General features: G+C 41.8%; 1 protein-coding gene across 1 annotated transcript in view; it reads left to right on the plus strand.

The window, feature by feature from the left end:
• LOC126336098 (uncharacterized) overlaps window positions 1–20,161 on the plus strand; it is a 785,081-nt gene that overhangs the window by 292,291 nt on the left and 472,629 nt on the right. The window lies entirely within an intron of this gene.

A 20,161-nucleotide genomic window follows, 5' to 3' on the forward strand; every position in this document is an offset into this window, starting at 1 on the left:
AATGTGCGTTCACGCGATGTCGCCAAACACGGATGCGACCGTCATGATGCTGTAAACAGAACCTGGATTCATACGAAAAAATGACGTTTTGCGATTCGTGCACCCAGGTTCGTCGTTGAGTACACCATCGCACGCGCTTCTGTCTGTGACGCAGCGTCAAGGTTAACTGCAGCCATGGTCTCCGAGCTGATACTCCATGCTGCTATAAAAGTCGTCGAACTGTTCGAGCAGATGGTTGTTGTCTTGCAAACGTCCCCATCTGTTGACTCAGGGATCGAGACGTGGTTGCACGATCCGTTACAGCCATGCGGATAAGATGCCTATCATCTCGACTGCTAGTGATACGAGCCCGTTGGGATCCAGCACGGCGTTCCGTACTACCCTCCTGAACCCATCGATTCCACATTCTACTAACAGTCACTGGATCTCGACCAACACGAGCAGCAATATCGCGATACGATAAACCGCAATCGCGATAGGCCACAATCCGACCTTTATCAAAGTCGAAAAAGTGATGGTACGCATTTCTCCTCCTTACACGAGGCATCACAACAACGTTTCACCAGGCAAAGCCCGTCAACTGCTGCTTGTGTATGAGAAATCGGTTGGAAACTTTCCTCATGTTAGCACGTTGAAGGTGTCGCCACCAGCGGCAACCTTGTGTGAATGCTCTGAAAAGCTAATCATTTGATATCACAGCAACTTCTTCCTGGCGGTTAAATTTCGGGTCTGTAGCACATCATCTTCGTAGTGTACCAATTTTAATGGCCAGTAGTGTAGAAGCAAGGGTGGTAACGTTAAGAATGCATTAGGAAATCCGCAGTTAACCGCAGGCGAGAGGGCGAGCAGGTATAAATACAGTGAATGCCTATATGAGGGGAAGGAACTGATGATAGCAGAAGAAATTGAAGAGAGATGTGACGCAGTATTATAATTTAGAAGAGCTCTATCAGACTTGGCGTCAGATAAGGTAGAAGCAGTGGATAACATGCCATCGGAATTGGTAAAATCTTTCTGAGAAGTAGCATCCAAACGACTATTCTAGTTAGTGTGTAGAATCTGTGACACTGGCGACGTACCATCAAATTTTCGGAAAAATATCAGCGACGTAATTCCGCTGATAGCAAGGGTAAATAAGTGCGAGAAGTATCGCACCATCGGCTTAGCAGCTCATGCATTCAAGCTGCTGACATGAATAATAACCAGAAGAATTGAAAAGAAAATATAAGATCAGTCAGATGAAAATCAGTTCGCTTTGGGAAAGGCACCAGAGAGGCGATTCTGACTTTGCGTTTGATAATGTAAGCAAGACGGAAGAAAAATCAAGAGACGCTCATAGGATTTGTCGATCTAGAAAAAAACGTTCCGAAATGTAAAATGGGGCAAAATGCTCGAAATTCTGAAAGAAGTAGATAAGCTGTTCAGGAAGATAGATGATATCGAAGCAAAAAGGAACAATAACACTGGACGAGCAAGAGCGAAGTGCACTGATTAAAAAGGGCATAATACTGGAATGCAGCCTCACACCCTTACTGTTCAATCTGTTCATCTAAGAAGGAATAAAGGCAATAAAAGAAAGGTTCGAGGCTGAGATTAAAATTCAGGGTAAAGGGATATCAACTTTAAGATTTGGTGTGACAAAGGTCTCCTCACTGAATCTGAAGATGAATTACAGGAGCTGCTGAACTGGAGGAAAAGTCTAATGAGTACGGAATATGAATTGACGGTAAACAGGCAAAAGGCAAAGGTAATGAGAAGTATCTGAAATGGGACTGGCGTTAACATCAAAATTGGTGATTACGAAATAGCCGAAATTGACGAATTCTCTATCTTGGCAGCAAAACAACCCATGACGGACAAAGGAAGGACCACATGAAGACGGACTGCCATAGACAAAGAGGGCATTCCTACCCAAGAGAAGTCTACTAGTATTAAACATAGGTCTTAATTTGATGAAGAAATTTCTGAGAATGTATCTTTGGAGCACAGCAATGTATGGTAGTGAATCGTAGACAGTGAGAAACAGGGATCGGAAGAGAATCGAAGCGTTTCCGATGTGATCCTAGAGAAGAATACTGAAAATTAAGTGGTAAGGAATGAGGAGGTTCTCAACAGGATCGTTGAAGAACAATTAGAAGGCTATGACAAGGAGAATAGGCAGGATATGTGTTGAAATATCAGAAGAAATTAGTGCTAGAAGGAGCCATAGAGGGCAGCCTATAGGGACTTTAAAGGGGAACAATGAATAATGAAGTTATGTCTCAAAAGTACACAAATACTTAGTCACAGTTTGGTAAATTTTCAAAGTGATGCAAAAAATTGCAATTTTGTTTTACATGTTTAAAAATGTTAAGTTGTGCACTTCACAAAACGCAGAGAAATGCTTACCAAACCATATTCCAACCCATCGTACAATATTGCTCTAATGTATGGGACCCGTGCCAAGAAGGAATAACAGGGGACACTGAACAGAGGAGGCAGCGTCAATATTACAGGTTTGTTTAACCCGATAACATCACAGAAATATTAAATAAACTGAACATGAGGAAACGCGCGACGCATCTCGAGAATGTCTACTTACAAAATTTCACGAACTGTGTTTAAGTGTTAACTCTATTAACATACTACACGTCGATCCGATTAGAATCTTGAGGACAACATTAGACTAATTACAGCGCGCACAGAAATACTTACTAATTGTGGCGTTCCCCTGAACACCGACTGCACTGACATACTTTGAGATCGAGATACAGAGCATCAGGCGTTTTCAATAGCTTTTTTACTCATTTCAAACTCTAGTAAAGGGAGAAAATATCTGTCAAATATAAACGAAATATTGTTGTTTCAGAATATAAGACGTGATAGTGTAATATGTAAGAATTACTGACTAACTTAGATCTCAGTTAAGTTTCTGCTTCAGAGAACGCCTCAGTCCTTCCCGCGTTCCACGCCTGAGTTAAATGAGAAGAAGCACTAACTGAAGTACACGCAACCATATATCCACAGAAAGAAAACACGTTAATAAACTTATTTACAATATGTACACTTAATATATGCTGTTGCATACAATAACAGTAATGTTCTTGATAGAAGCAACTTTTAGTTAGTTTGTGAACATTAGTAATGGCGCTACACCGATATAAATGTCCTCAGTACTAATGTTGAGAAGTATGTAGATGCACTGAATATGGAGCGAAGCCCTGAATTCCTGGTGCCTAAAAAGACGCGCCGGCCAATCAGAGTCGCAAGCCGTGAGCACAAATCCGCAACCTCTGATGGCGTGTGTGCGTGACCGCCTCATTACATCTTCTTCTTTTTCTTCAGCTTTCATTTCAAGGAGTGGGCTTTGGCCCGTTGCAAATCCAAAAGAATATAACGAAACTGTCCCCATCTCATTGGCAGTTCTATGTCCCGTCTTCCAATTCGGATAAAATGTAATGTTCGCCATGGCCCTCCTTCTGATGTTGTCACACCATCTTTTTTTTTTTTTGTAGTGCCTAAACTCTTCTGTCATTGTTTTCACGTAAAGTAGCTGTGTCATGTCTTCACTTTGCGTTCTGTGTCTTAATATTAGAGTTTAAGAAGTGAACCCAGAAACGTCATCTCAGTTGCTTCAAGTATTTGTTCCTCTTCTTTTCTTAGAATCCAGTTTGCACTACCATACTGACGAGTATACTTTTTAAAGTAGTTTTTCTGTTGTTTCTGCCAAGGAACCTCCATATACAACCACTTACAACGTTATATCTCTGTACATCTCTACTGTACAGGCCAATTAGGGTGCCAATATATCGCAAATGCGGGAATTTGAGCGGAAATTCAGGAAATGTCAAAGATAGTGTTTGTCAGAATCGGTTGCTAGTGGGTAAGGAACATCTTTTCACACTCTAGGAGTATTCCAAGTAGAATATAAGAAGAGCAACGTCGATGATAAAAGTGTATTTAGGAACCATACCGCTCAGCTTAGTGAAATACAACTGCTCTAATTTCCAGTAGAATCAATGGAACTTCTAATTATTTTATCAGAATTTTCCCTTTATAATTATTACAACTAAATTACAATATTCTCAACAAGTAATCGAACTGGAAGCCAACATTGCCTCAAACTGGAAAGTGGCACTCTTGTGGCATATATTTTTATAAGAGTGTAAGAGACATCTTGATGTTGATACTTCGTGAAAATTCTGTTGGAAACGGTAAATCCGTTCAGTTTTGAACATGCTCAACTGTTTTCATTAAGCAAACTCAAACAAACGTTATTGGCCTGAAAGAAGTTATTGAGAAATTGTACCTCGTAGCAATTATAAAGTAGATTCAGTGATCTCCTTATTTTCTCCAGAGCAGTGACATAATTTTCTGTAAAATTGTCTTAAATGAATGAAGCCCTTCCGGTCGTCCACCATCTCGGTGATGGAACCAGTCAGAAACACCCATTTAGAGTTAAATCTTCGGAACAAAATTTGAAGCTTATGCAGTACTTCACTTTTTTAGTGATGAAAATTTTTGAATGTTACATTCTTTCAGCTTCACTTGTACCGTAGTTGCTACAGGTTGTGACTGTTAGCTGCTAATTAGAGCGAAGCATTTTCGACTATACTAATATACAGAGTACTCCCACTAAGCCACAATTTAAAATATTACAGAATTTTATTAGGTGTTGTTCTGTAGAAGATGATACACCCTCTGCCTTTCTACATCTTGAGCACCATCTCACACAGAAGTGTAGATAAGTTACTAACATATATGCACATGTCAGACCAGCACCAACACTGTCATACTGTTATTTATTTATTTATTTATTTTTAATCAGCATTCTTCTGACTGGTTTTGTTGCGGCTCGCCACTTGCAAACTTCATTATTAACTGGATGTATTCCAACATCTGTTCTGCTCTACGGTTTTAAGCCTCTACAATTCGCACTAATACCACGGAAGTTAACTCCTGATCTTAACAGATGTCCTGTGATCCCGTCCCTTCTTCTTGTCGGTGTTTTCCATATACTTCTCTCCTGATCGATTCTCCGGACTCTCCTCATTCTTAACCTTATCAGTTCACCTAATTTTCAACACCACATCTCAAATCCTTCGATTCCCTACTTTTCTCTTTTTCCCATATGTTTCACTACCATACAATGTTGTGCTCCAGACGTACATGCTCAGTATTTTTTTCTTCTATAAGGATAAAATAAGTCAAGATAAATGTTCTCGTTTACAGAACTCAGATGTGGAATAAATAACGTTTTCAGTAGTTTTGGGAGATGCACAAGACGACAATAAGAACTGAAGGTAAATTCACTGGAAGCGGGTGAAGGTACAAAAAACGTAATTAAGCTTAACATAAATACAAGAAACTACATGCTACTGAAGACTGGTGTAACAGACCGCTAGTTTCTTCACTTCCGGACTTTTATTACTTCGCAGTCATTCATTGTTGTTGTTGTTATAGTGGTCTTCAGTCCTGAGACTTGTTTGATGCAGCTCTCCATGCCACTCTATCCTGTGCAAGCTTCTTCATCTCCCAGTACCTACTGCAGACTACATCCTTCTGAATCTGCTTAGTGTATTCCTCTCTTGGTCTCCCTCTACGATTTTTACCCTCCACGCTGCCCTCCAATACTAAATTGGTGATCCCTTGGTGCCTCAAAACATGTCCTACCAACCGATCCCTTCTTTTTGTCAAGTTGTGCCACAAGCTCCTCTTCTCCCCAATACTATTCAATACTTGCTCATTAGTTATGTGGTCTACACATCTAATCTTCAGCACTCTTCTGTAGCACTACATTTCGAAAGCTTCTATTCTCTTCTTGTCCAAATCATTTATCGTCCATGTTTCACTTCCATACATGGCTACACTCCATACAAATATTTTCAGAAATGACTTCCTGACACTTAAATCTATACTCGATGTTAACAAATTTCTCTTCTTCAGAAACGCTTTCCTTGCCATTGCCAGTCTACATTTTATATCCTCTCTACTTCGACCATCATCATTTATTTTGCTCCCCAAATAGCAAAACTCCTTTACTACTTTAAGTGTGTCATTCCCTAATCTAATTCCCTCAGCATCACCCGACTTAATTCGACTACATTCCATTATCCTCGTTTTGCTTTTGTTGATGTTCATCTTATATGCTGCTTTCAAGAAACTATCCATTCCGTTCAACTGACCTTCCAAATCATTTGCTGTCTCTGACAGAATTACAATGTCATCGGCGAACCTCAAAGTTTTTATTTCTTCTCCATGGATTTTAATTCCTACACCGAATTTTTCTTTTGTTTCCTTCACTGCTTGTATACAGATTGAACAACATTGGGGAGAGGCTACAACCCTGTCTTACTCCCTTCCCAACCACTGCTTCTCTTTCATGCACCTCGACTCTTATAATTGCCATCTGGTTTCTATACAAATTGTAAATAGCATTTCGTTCCCTGTATTTTACCCCTCCCGCCTTCAGAATTTGAAAGAGATTATTCTAGTCAACATTGTCATAAGCTTTCTCTAAGTCTACAAATGCTAGAAACGTAGGTTTGCCCTTCCTTAATCTAGCTTCTGAGATAAGTCGTAGGGTTAGTATTGCCTCACGTGTTCCAACATTTCTACGGAATTCAAACTGATCTTTCCCGAGGTCGGCTTCTACTAGTTTTTCCATTCGCCTGCAAAGAATTCGTGTTAGTATTTTGCAGCTGTTACTTAATAAACAGATAGTTCGGTAATTTTCACGTCTGTCAACACCTGGTTTCTTTGGGATTGGAATTATTATATTCTTCTTGAAGTCTGAGGGTATTTTGCCTGTTTCATACATCTTGCTCACCAGATGGTAGAGTTTTGTCAGGACTGGCTCTCCCAAGGCCGTCAGTAGTTCCAATGGAATGTTGTCTACTCCGGGGGTCTTGTTTCGACTCAGGTCTTTCAGTGCTCTGTCAAACTCTTCACGCAATACCATACCTCCCATTTCATCTTAATCTACATCCTCTTCCATTTCCGTAATTTTGTCCTCAAGTACATCGCCCTTGTATAGACCCTCTACATACTCCTTCCACCTTTCTGCTTTCCCTTCTTTGCTTACAACTGAGCTCTTGGTGTTCATGCAAGTGGTTCTCTTATCTCCAAAGGTCTCTTTAATCTTCCTGTAGGCAGTATCTATCTTACCCCTAGTGAGATAAGCCTCTACATCCTCACATTTGTCCTCTAGCCATCCCTGCTTAGCCATTTTGCACTTACTGTCAATCTCATTTTTGAGACGTCTGTATTCGTTTTTGCCTGCTTCATTTACTGCATTTTTATATTTTCACCTTTCATCAATTATATTCTATATCTCTTCTGTTACCCAAGGATTTCTACTAGCCCTCGTCTTTTTACCGATTTGATCCTCTGCTGCCTTCACTATTTCATCCCTCAAAGCTACCCATTCTTCGTCTACTGTATTTCTTTCCCCCATTCTTGACAATTGTTCCCTTATGCTCTCCCTGAAACTCTGTACAACCTCTGGTTTAGTCAGTTTATCCAGGTCCTATCTCCTTAAATTCCCACCTTTTTGCAGTTTCTTCAGTTTCAATCTACAGGTCATAACCAACAGATTGTGGTCAGAGTCTACATCTGCCCCTGGAAATGTCTTACAATTTAAAACCTGGTTCCTAAATCTCTGTCTTACCATTATATAATCTATCTGAAACCTGTTAGTATCTCCAGGCTTCTTCCATGTATACAGCCTTCTTTTATGATTCTTGAACCAAGTGTTAGCTATGATTAAGTTGTGCTCTGTGCAAAATTCTACCAGGCAGCTTCCTCTTTCATTTCTTAGCCCCAATCCATATTCACCTACTACGTTTCCTTCTCTCTCTTTTTCTGCTACCGAATTCCAGTCACCCATGACTATTAAAGTTTCGTCACCCTTCACTATCTGAATAATTTCTTTTATTTCATCTTCCTTTTTTTCAATTTCTTCGTCATTTGCAGAGCTAGTTGGCATGTAAACTTGTACTACTGTAGTAGGGGTGGGATTCGTTATCTATCTCGGCCACAATAATGCATTCACTATGCTGTTTGTAGTAGCTTACCCGCATTCCTATTTTTCTATTCATTATTAAACCTACTCCTGCATTACCCGTATTTGATTTTGTGTTTATAACCCTGTAGTCACATGACCAGAAGTCTTGTTCCTCATGCCACCGAACTTCACTAATTCCCACTATATCTAACTTTAACCTATCCATTTCCCTTTTTAAATTTTGTAACCTACCCACCCGAATAGGGGATCTGACATTCCACTCTCCGATCCGTAGAACACCAGTTTTCTTTCTCCTGATAACGGCATCCTCTTGAGTAGTCCCCGCCCGGAGATCCGAATGGGGGACTATTTTACCTCCGGAATATTTTACCCAAGACGACGCCATCATCATTTAATCATACAGTAAAGCTGCATGCCCTCTGGAAAAATTGCGGCCGTAGTTTCCCCTTGCTTTCAGCCGTTCGCAGTACCAGCACAGCAGTGCCGTTTTGGTTAGTGTTACAAGACCAGATCAGTCATTTATCCAGACTGTTGCCCCTGCAACTACTGAAATGGCTGCTACCCCTCTTCAGGAACCACACGTTTGTCTGGCCTCTCAACAGATACCCCTCCGTTGTGGTTGCACCTACGGTACGGCTAATTGTGTCGCTGAGGCACGCAAGCCTCCTCACCAACGGCAAGGTCCATGGTTCATTATTATCGAGAACATATGCGGCACATCTGACAGCCCCTACAAATGTCTCATTTATTACTTTCTAGTTTATCGGTAAGAGAAAGATATTTCTGTTTGCATATACGCGACACACTCGCAGATGTTATTCTTAAGGTGAGCACATATCAGCAGAGATTACAAACTGAGGTAAGTGTGTTACGGGGTGTTAATGTATTGTTGTACATCTGGTCATGCTTCGTCTACAGTCAAGGTAGTAGTAAGTTGATTTCGAGTGTATAGACGTACTACCAACACAGAATATGAGACTGAGAGGTCTACATTGCATTCAAGTAAGACAGCGCATTTTGACAGTTACGATACTGCATGTACCCCTGAAAATCTCCTTCTCACACTTTAATTTGGGCAGCGTTGAAACGTCGCAGAAGCTATAGACAACCTACAGTAACGTGCAACGCTTGCAAGAGTCACTCAAAGTCCCAACAAAGTGGAGAAATTATCCCAGTAGAATTTGCACCCACCACCTCACACCGAACGCTGTCTTACGAAGGACAAATGTCAAATAAACGAACGTATTGTGTTTACGTAGTCTGATCTACTTTACATAGCTAAACAGTCGCTCCCATATGGATGACGATTGATCAACTGACTCAAATCGGTTAGTGTAGTAAGAACACCTAGCAGAACAAATCGAAACTACTTCCAGTTTTCGAGCAGGAACGACTTACTTATTATTCGCACTTCATTTAGTATTTAGCTGTGAAAGTTAAAGCCAATTTGTGTCACCTGCACCATAGCTGCAAGAACCTCTGTTTAATGAGTTACAATTATTTGTTTGGGAAAGGTCGACTATGAGAGAGAACAGTATACCGAAAGGGTACCATAATGTGATGTGTTGTATTTAATCCAGAATTTCGTGTAGAGACCTCTGCAGTAAGCTTGGCATTTTGATGAATATTATATTTATTGATTTGCATTGCAACTACGCTTTCTCCTTTTTTAAGAAAATTTTGTAAAATATGATTATGGTACCAGCACTAAAAACAATCTCTAAAACGCCGTCAAGAGTTTAATTCGGAATGTTATTGTAATTATTGAAGTAATATCCCTAAAACTTGAATGTCACGCGCAAAACGCAGTGGGATTTGTGAAATATATTCGGTCACGACTTAATTCTCCCATAGAGAGTATGTCCACTACTACAAAATAATGTATTTGACTATGCTCTAAAATTTTATCATTTTTAGTCACTCTGTTGTATTATACTTGTATCTACTTCCCGGAGCCTTCTTACCAGGGATGCGTATCCTGTATCTCTCATAAGCCGCACCTAACGAAAACGATATAACTTCACAGTAATTTATACCACATCAGGTTATAAAAGCGCGATTCCAATGTCCTATAAGCATCAATTTATGTTCAGTATCGTCTCCCTTGAATAATTTTCCTATTTTCAAATTTAATTAATATTATCAAATTCTGGGATACCAACTGTTCGTCGCGGATTTTGCTGAATTTGACTGGCGTCGAATTACAGCTGGATATTTTGCTAACGAATTTACCTCCATCAGCTGAACAAATTAAACGAACCCGCTTTGACTGCGTCATGTTTGACACCCGCATTTAAGTGATTAACGGCAGAAAACAATCGATGTTGCCTCTCTCCATGAGAGCGGCGGCACGTGAAATGTCACTACGGCAGCGTAATGCTTTTTTGGATCGCTGTGAGCTGATTTTCGACATCGTGGACAACGAAAAACAGAGGGGATGTGTAAGAGGAAGTACTAATTTGGTAAAATCTGCTTGCTAAGTATTCAAGTAATTTGTGAAATTACGAAAATACGAAATTCACGATTAATTCAGTAAGTTTTACTGGCCAATTGTGTTAACATTTAGCTAGCTTCAAATACCGCTTAATGAGGACTTACATGTATTGTGAATGAGTGGTTTATTTTATTTTATTTTCTCTCCTCTTCGTGAAAAAACGAATCGTGTAGATTACATAATCAACCTAGGGTACAGAGTGAATCGGAAAGCGACACCTGCAAAAGATTGTTAAATCACTATCCGGGCCAAAAGAGAAGGGTTATTAACAGACTCTTCAAGCGCTGAAGACGAATATGTGAGCCGCAGTACCTCAGACGTGAGATGCAACACCTGGAAACCATTCTGAGGAGCAATGGGTATTCCGCCAGTTACGCAAGAACTGTCAAAACGACAGGCGAAGTGGTACATCTTTAGAGGAAATGTCAAGTACAGTCTTCTTGCCATACAGCCCCAGGGTGACGGACATAATCGGGCATATATTGCGCAGATACGGAGTAGAGACTGTTTACAAACCGACAAATAAACTCAAAGAATGTCTAAAATCGGTAAAGGACAAAAGAGACCCACTTGCAGTGTGGGGAATATACCGCATACCCTGCACACGTGGATTGACTGGACGATCAGTCAACAGGAGAAATCGGTCATGGCGGAGGGTGCTCTGTGTCGGAACGACCCTATAGTAAAATTCGCCGACTACGGATAAGAGCTACCACTCCCAGTTTGTTCAGGGAAGCTACAGAAATCCTCAAACATGACAGCAGTTCCAACAAGGAAGAGGAAAAAAATGGCTCTGAGCACCATAGGACTTAACATCTATGGTCATCAGTCCCCTAGAACTTAGAACTACTTAAACCTAACTAACCTAAGGATATCACACAACACCCAGGCATCACGAGGCAGAGAAAATCCCTGCCCCCGCCGGGAATCGAACCCGGGAACCCGGGCTCGGGAAGCGAGAAGGCTACCGCACGACCATGGAGTTGCGGCCAGGAAGAGGAAAGCCTGAACGTGAACGGATCCTGGATTCCCGTGCTGCAGCGAACGACCGCTACAGTTAGCAAAGAGGAGCACCACAGCAGTAATGACGACGAAGCAACCATCGGACGTTAGCGCCCCGGGTACCTACAGGATGGGCAGCAGGAAATGTTAGGGGTGGTAGTATTGGTGATTCTGTGTACCAGTAAAGATTTCAGCGAACGCTTGCTCCTTTATTAACCGTATCAGACATACAGCTGTCTGAATATCACCGGTGTCAGTCGCTGTCTTCAATCACCTGCACTCCCATGTGAATACAACCAAAGCGACATTAGGCAACATAGTATTGTCTTCACCGACCATTTCAACGCGCACTTCGCTTGCGCATGGTGGGATGACGAGTCCTGCAAGTGTGCTCGTTGTTTACCTCAAGTCGCAGCACTAACGTGGTTGCGCCGGTGTATTACACTGTTGTTACGCGCAGAGTCAAAACAGTGCCGGTCAGTGCAGTGAAAATGCGACAAGTAGAGTGTGATGGCATGATCTTTGTCTGGGGGTTTTCCAATGGGAATTCCAGACCTGCGAGCAGAGGATTCCTAATTCCAAAATTCTGGATAGCAGGGTATATAGTAGGGTGTTCAACAAACTGCGTGAGCGTGAGTTGTATCTGAGCGTCTCATTCAACAAGATTTTAGTGATGTTGAGAACACTCTTGAAATGGTCGAACGCAAACCAGCTACCAGCTCTTTAAGAATTGTTGCACAGCCAGGTATGCCACTAACACGAGCGAAGCGCACAGCACATCAGCAGGTCCTTACATCCATATGTCAACACCCGAAAGTAGGAGATGAACCCAAACAAAATGAATTCTGTAATTGGATCATTTCCAATGAGAGCTGTATTTCACGTATTCTGTTCACTGAAGCGTCGACATTTATCCGCAACGTCATCAATAATACCCGAAACTGTCAAGTGAGGGCAGCTGAAAATCTGCACACTAATGTGGAAACAAGTTTTGAACGAAGTTTGTCAGAGTTATTGATGACCAAATCACAAAAATGGTTCAAATGGCTCTGAGCACTATGCGACTTAACTTCTGAGGTTATCAGTCCCCTAGAACTTAGAACTATTTAAACCTAACTAACCTAAGGACATCACACATATCCATGCCCAAGGCAGGACTCGAACCTGCGACCGTAGCGGTCACGCGGTTCAAGACTGAAGCGCCTAGAACCGCTCGACCACCTCGGCCGGCACAAACCACAGCTCCAGTAGTTTTAGATAACTTCTCTGTTGAGTCAATGTGGTACCAACGTTCGATACCACACTTGTTAGGGGTTGCAGATATCGACCGCGGTACGTACTAGTATCGTTCGACCCGCGAGTCGAGACTAGAAGTGGTTGCGCCGCTCAGCGACTTGCAACAAGTCTCAAGCGTGCGCTCGGCCACTCTTGCTCGGACGTCAAGTAGGAAGGTAGTATAGCCTTCAGCTCAAAAATGCTTCAAATGTAGAACTTGTTGTTGTTGTTGTTGTTGTCTTCAGTCCTGAGACTGGTTTGATGCAGCTCTCCATGCTACTCTATCCTGTGCAAGCTTCTTCATCTCCCAGTACTTACTAAAACCTACATCCTTCTGAATCTGCTTAGTGTATTCATCTCTTGGTCTCCCTCTACGATTTTTACCCTCCACGCTGCCCTCCAATGCTAAATTTGTGATCCCTTGATGCCTCAAAACATGTCCTACCAACCGGTCCCTTCTTCTAGTCAATTTCTGCCACAAACTTCTCTTCTCCCAAATTCTATTCAATACATCCTTATTAGATATGTGATCTACCCATCTAATCTTAAGCATTCTTCTGTAGCACCACATTTCGAAATCTTCTATTCTCTTCTTGTCCAAATTATGTATGGTCCATGTTTCACTTCCACACATGGCTACACTCCATACAAATACTTTAAGAAATGTCTTCATGACTCTTAAATCTATACTCGAAGTTAACAAATTTCTCTTTTTCAGAACGATTTTCTTGCCATTGCCAGTTTGCTCCCCAAATAGCAAAACTCCTTTACTACTTTGTGTCATTCCCTAATCTAATTCCCTCAGCATCACCCTACTTAATTCGACTACATTCCATTATCCTCGTTTTGCTTTTGTTGATGTTCATCTTATATCCTCCTCTCAAGAGACTATCCATTCCGTTCAACTGCTCTTCCATGTCCTTTTGCTGTCTTTGACAGAATTACAATGTCATCGGCGAACCTCAAAGTTTTTATTTCTTCTCTATGAATTTTAATACCTACTGCGAATTTTTCTTTTCTTTCCTTTTTTGCTTGCTCAATATACAGATTGAATAACATCGGGGAGAGGCTACAACCCTGTCTCACTCCCTTCCCAACCACTGCTTCCCTCTCATGCCCCTCGACTCTTATAACTCTCATCTGGTTTCTCAACAGATACCTCTCCGTTGTGGTTACGCCTAAGGTACGGCCATCTGTATCACTGAGGCAGGCAAGCCTCCTCACCAATGGCAAGGTCCATGGTACATGGGGAAGGGGGGCGGGGGTGCCCTAGAACTTGGAACTACTTATGCTTAATTAACCTAAGGACATCACACACATCCATGCCCGAGGCAGGATTCGAACCTGCGACCGTAGCAGCCGCGTGGTTCCGGTCGGAAGCGCCTAGAACCGCTCGACCACAGCGGCCGGCACCTTCAGCTGATACGAGGCAACCTCTAACAAGGAGCTTAGTTAAAGTATAGCCTATGTGATGCCGCTATAGCTCTCTATTTGTAATTATATTCCTCCTGTCTATATAGACTCCTGTACCACCAGTTACGTACAATACATTATTTTTTGCCAACGAATTCTAATTATTTTAATCGTTGTAGACCCAGACCACGCAGCCAGCTCCTTATCGACTTCACTGACAAACCTGCTGTATATTCAAAGAAGAGGTTTGCATGTTTCTGTTAGCACTGGTCACCAGTCATTCACATTGGCGACGATACGTTCGTCGTCATCATAACAGGAAGGTTGATAGGTGTCAGGTATGACTCTGGTTGTCCGTAGCTCGTGGTCGTGCGGTAGCGTTCTCGCTTCCCACGCCCGGATTCCCGGGTTCGATTCCCGGCGGGGATTTTCTCTGCCTCGTGATCACTGGGTGTTGTGTGATGTCCTTAGGTTAGTTAGGTTTAAGTAGTTCTAACTTCTAGGGGACTGATGACCTCAGATGTTAAGTCCCATAGTGCTCAGAGCCATTCGAACCATTTGACTTTGGTATCTGAATCGATTGTGAACGAACAGAGATGTAAAACTGTATCGCAGAAGTTCGGTTACTATCCTTGGTGTCAGAAGCTGTGTTAGAGTAAGGAAGCAATTGTAATGTTATGTTTCAATTGAGAAGTCTCAATTTATCAATGTGTTTAATGAACACGATTAGACCAAGACTGAAGCGGAAACTTGAGTCCGGAACCGCGCTGCTGCTACGGGCGCTGGTGCGAATCCTGCCTCTGGCATGGATGTGTGTGATGTCCTTAGGTTAGTTAGGTTTAAGTAGTTCTAAGTTCTAGGGGATTGATGACCTCAGATGTTAAGTCCCATAGTGCTCAGAGCCATTTGAACCATCTGACTTTGGTATCTGAATCGATTGTGAGCGAACAGAGATGTTGTAAAACTGTATCGCAGAAGTTCGGTTACTATCCTTGGTGTCAGTGCAGATAATGTTAAGCTGTGTTAGAGTAAGGAAGTAATTGTAATGTGTTGTTTCAATTGAGAAGTCTCAATTTATCAATGTGTTTAATGAACACGATTAGACCAAGACTGAAGCGGAAACTGCTGGCCGCGGTGACCGAGCGGTTCTAGGCGCTTGAGTCCGGAACCGCGCTGCTACTACGGGCGCAGGTGCGAATCCTGCCTCTGGCATGGATGTGTGTGATGTCCTTAGGTTAGTTAGGTTTAAGTAGTTCTAACTTCTAGGAGATTGATGACCTCAGATGTTAAATCCCATAGAGCTCAGAGCCATTTGAACCACTTTTGAAGCGGAAACTGATTTGTGAAGCAGGAAGTATAATGGAACTAAGTGTGTACCAGAAATGGAATGTCAGAGGTAAATATTATATTGATGTTTTTTATTATTATTATTCCTGAACTATCGGACTAACTTGGTTATTGTACTGAGAGTTGGTAGATTATAAAGATAGGAAAGTGTATTGTTTGGATGTTAAGACGTTCATTATATTTAAAAGTAGCCATGAACATTTTTTCACAGTATACAAAAAGAACTTAGTGTTGTCATTTATGCCCATATTTCATTTTTCACCTACCTTAATCTTACAATTTTTAATTGATCATAGTTTCTTTTGAAAAGTAGAAAAGGAACCAAGTGTGTTCGGAAAATACTTCGATCTGCAACTAACAGAGAAGTTATTGCACCTCACGAGTATATCTGTATAGATATAGTAATTTGCAGCTCTAGTATAGCTGCGCACTAGACAGAGAGTTACTGCAACGCGTTATTCAGATTTGCGCAGAAAGAGGTAAGGACTAAATATTTTGATGTATCAATAAGGGCCAACTTATGTCATTGAGAGACGGTTAGATTTTTCTGTGTTGTGTATCAGTTTTAGTTCTGGGATCTGGGATCAGTTTCACAAAACTGATTATCGTGGATTTTATGTCAAAGTTCATTATTCAGGCAGTTTAAACCGTTCAAAATTCTTGCACTCAGGGCAGGTTCGAATCCTGCCTCGGGCATGGATGTGTGTGATGTCCTTAGTTTATTTAGGTTTAAGAAGTTCTAAGTTCTAGGGGACTGATAACCTTAGAAGTTTAGTCCCATAATGCTCAGAGCCATTTGAATCTTGCAGTCAGATTGTTATCTTTTACAGTGTGAAAGACATCCCTTTACATTACGAAAATTAATTACTATTAATGTACAGCTTTGCGTTCATATGACGACAGTTCATCTATTATTACAACTCAGATCTTACAAAAAATTGTTCAAATGGCTCTGAGCACTATGGGACTTAACATCTGGGGTCATCAGTCCCTTACACTTAGAACTACATAAACCTAACTAACCTAAGGATATTATTCACACCCATACCCTAGGTAGAATTCGAACCTGCGACCGTAGCAGCAGAGCGGTTCCGGACTGAAGAGGCTAGAACCGCTCGGCCACAACTGTTGGCCTCAGACCTTACAATCAGAAACAGTACATTAGTCATGTTTCTGTAATTAAAATATAACTTTCAAGGTTCTTGATGTCCTTAAGAAGTCTTACCAGAATACCCTCAGGATGTTCCTTTACGACATCGTATGCACTTTCAGCACGACGGAGCTCCTACACATTCCATACGGCCAGTGGCACTCTACCTCACTAGAACGTATCGTGGGGGTTGGACCAGTCGGCTTGCAGTCATTTCTTGGCCGTCGAGGTCTCCCGATCTTACTCCATTAGATTATTGTTTGTAGTGTCGGCGAAGTTTACTAACGCTGAGTGGACACAAAGAGGGAACTTCTAGTTCGTATTTTACATGAGTCTGCTCAAGTACAGGACCGTACGAATGAGCTTAGGTCACCAACACAGCAACTGTCTACAGGAGTTGCATTCTTCATTACAGTTGACGGTAAACTTTTTCAACATCTTCTGTGAGGAAACGTACTCAATTAAGATTAGAGCACAATTCTTCATTTACTATCACCAGAATTTGTCCTCTTCCCCACTGTTTTCATTGGTTTCCTGGGAAACTGTTAAGAACAGGACAGAGCCCCATATGAAGTTTTTTGCTCAGAATCGCCAATATTATCATCCCCCAAAGCACGTATCTTTTCTCCTCACCCTCCCTGAATAACCTGCCTCCGCGAACCCCATTCCAGTGCGCCACCATCAACGGAGGGTGAAGGTTTCACAACGCCAGCCACTCTTGCTGGCGGAACGCCAGAAAAATCGTCAAGCAAACAACGGCCGAAGAATCAGAGACAGAAATCAACAGGCAGCTTGTCAACAAGTGGCCACGAAAGCCTTAACACGATTGTATTTATTATATAACTAGTTTTCTCTTTCGGAATACGCTTCATATTGTTAATTGGCACAACTCTAACGCTCCTGTCCTTTTTTTCTGGTTGATATTGTCCACATATTCCTGCTGATATCCTTCTCAATTCTTATTATTTCACTCAATTTATGCATCTTTCTGTAATAACCTACCTCAGGAATGTCCACTCTCTTCTTTTCCGCTGTTACCACATACCGCGCCCCACCTACTTTCAGTGCCCTGTCCGTATTTTCAGAAACATCGTTCGCATTTAAGATCTATACTCGGTAATAGTAAAAGTTAAGCGAACATTTTAGTACTGCATGGGTTCAGCAAGTTTTTTGATGCTTTAGTTTCCAAATATTCATTATGTAACTGAAACAGTCTGATATTTCAAAAAATGTAATACTTTTGGTTCGACATCTACCTCAAGAACAGGTATTTGAACGTCGGAAAAGCCATTATGGAAACATATCCCCTCAGGAATTCTCCAGATTTCAGATACTGGTCCATTGCTTTTTTCGCTGTATATGAATAATATTCGGCTTTTTCTGACGCGATTAAGTTGTATCTACATGCCAGCTCTAAGAACACAGCTGCTTCCGTATCAGGTACATATGAATAACAACCTTTGTCCAGTATTTCAATGGGTGAAAGATTCCGGCGTTAAACGTAACCCTAGCAAGGCATCCTCATGTTTCACCAACATTTGATCAGCAGACATTTTCATGAAGCAGTTCATCCTAAAATGTTAATATCGAAATTCCGCACAAAAACCTAAACAAAACGAAAAACAAATGGGCTTCTTCATTGGGAAGAATCAACTACAACAGCAAGCAGCAAATTTCTCTCCTGGATATTTGAAAGCCAAAGAATTCTAAAAAATATTTCAAGGCGAAGTAAAAGAAAACTAGTCGAGCTTGAATCCAGCCAAATCTTTTTGAATTCTCACACTTTGTTTTCTTCATCATGTTTTTAGTCACTGGCGTCCTCCGTGGCTCTTCTCCCATATCAAATGCCTGTCATCGTTCCATAACTGCAACACCACATGAGACACGAACAGTACATCGGCTGTACCTATCGAAAACACTAAATATCTCCCTGTCTCCTTCCGTATCTCAGCCGTACGTCTCCGGAGCAAAGAATCCAGTCACCTGCGTCTTATCAAAACCTCTCTGCCTTCAAGAGAAGATTTAAGTTATATATGTCTTCATCAGAAAAGTTCTCCTCTCGGCATACCCCAACCAACTCCTACAGTTCTTCAGAACCCAAACTGATGTTCTCCCAGCTCGTGTTCTACCTATTTTTCTATTCTTCTCTAAATAATTAATGTCAAAATTTTGGAACCATGACCTGTTCAGCTGACCGTTCAACAGTATTGACTTCCGTCAGCACCCAACTTCTTTGTAACTGGAGTTTCCGCGTTCTTCCCGAAGCCTGAGGTGTGTTCCGCCTGCTTGTATGTTGCACGGAAAGTGAAATAATTTTGTCATGGATGGCTCTCCCAAATATCCCAGCAATACTGAGAGCGATGTTTCCACTTAGTTTTTTCAGTGCTCCGTTAAATTTTTCTCTCAGTAGCATATTTCCCGTGTTATCTTCACCTAGTTCTCTTTCTATAATGTTGTTCTAAGGATTGTTCCTCTTACTACCTGAGAAAACTGGCTTTGCTCCCGTATTTGTTTAATCTAGTATTCTATTAGTCTGTCCGCCACGATAGCTGAGTGGTCAGCGCGGCGGTCTGTCATATCAAGGGGTTCTGGTTCGATTCCCGGCTGGGTCGGAGATTTTCTCCGCTCAGGGACTGGGTGTTGTGTTGTCCTCATTATCGACGGAGAGCCACCACTGGAGTCACTTCCTTAGACGCTCCTGCGGTGGACCTCTCTGACAAGGCTTCCCCCATGTCAAGACATTCCGTAAGGAAGAACACGAATTTTTTTTCTATTATTCCGTCTCTGTCTATTTCCTCTTGCCCCTTCTCTCTGTCCATACCCTCCTTCCCCTTCTATCCCACTCCTTCGCCCATCCCTTTCTCTTTATCCACCTCTCCACTCTCATCTCTCTGACTGTCCCCCTGTCCCTGTGTATCATGTCAACCTGTCCCCCTATATCTCCTCCACCCCCCACTCTCTGCCCATCTCTTCCACCCTCTATTTCTATCCATCTCCTTTCCCTATTCATTTCGTCTTCTTCCTTTCATCTATCCATTTTCTCCTTCTCTCTGTCTGTTCATCTTCTCCTCCCACATCTCTTTGTTTGTCTCTTCCTCCCCACGTCTCTCTCCATCTCCTCCTCCACCTCCTCCTACTCCCATCTTTGCCTATCCCCTCCTACCTCTCGCTGCCTGTCAGTCTGCTCGCCCTCTTTTCTCTTTCCATATTATAACATTCATCCCAACAGCAGGCTGGTGGGTCTTAACCCCCCCTTCCCCCGAGTATTTCTTTCCACGTTGTAACTAATATGTGATTGAAAATTTATCAGGGTTTTTGCACTGCATTTTTACCTGTGGCTTTGCTCGCATACGCAGATGTCAAATACATTTCACACACATTTGACATACTTCACCAGTATTTGTACACATATTTCACTTGTACGTGTAGCGAATCTCCCCTCAAGTTCATTTTCACGCAGATTAATGTTTATGAC

This window comes from Schistocerca gregaria, chromosome 2 (assembly GCF_023897955.1).
Source record: "Schistocerca gregaria isolate iqSchGreg1 chromosome 2, iqSchGreg1.2, whole genome shotgun sequence".
Lineage (NCBI taxonomy): Eukaryota > Metazoa > Arthropoda > Insecta > Orthoptera > Acrididae > Schistocerca > Schistocerca gregaria.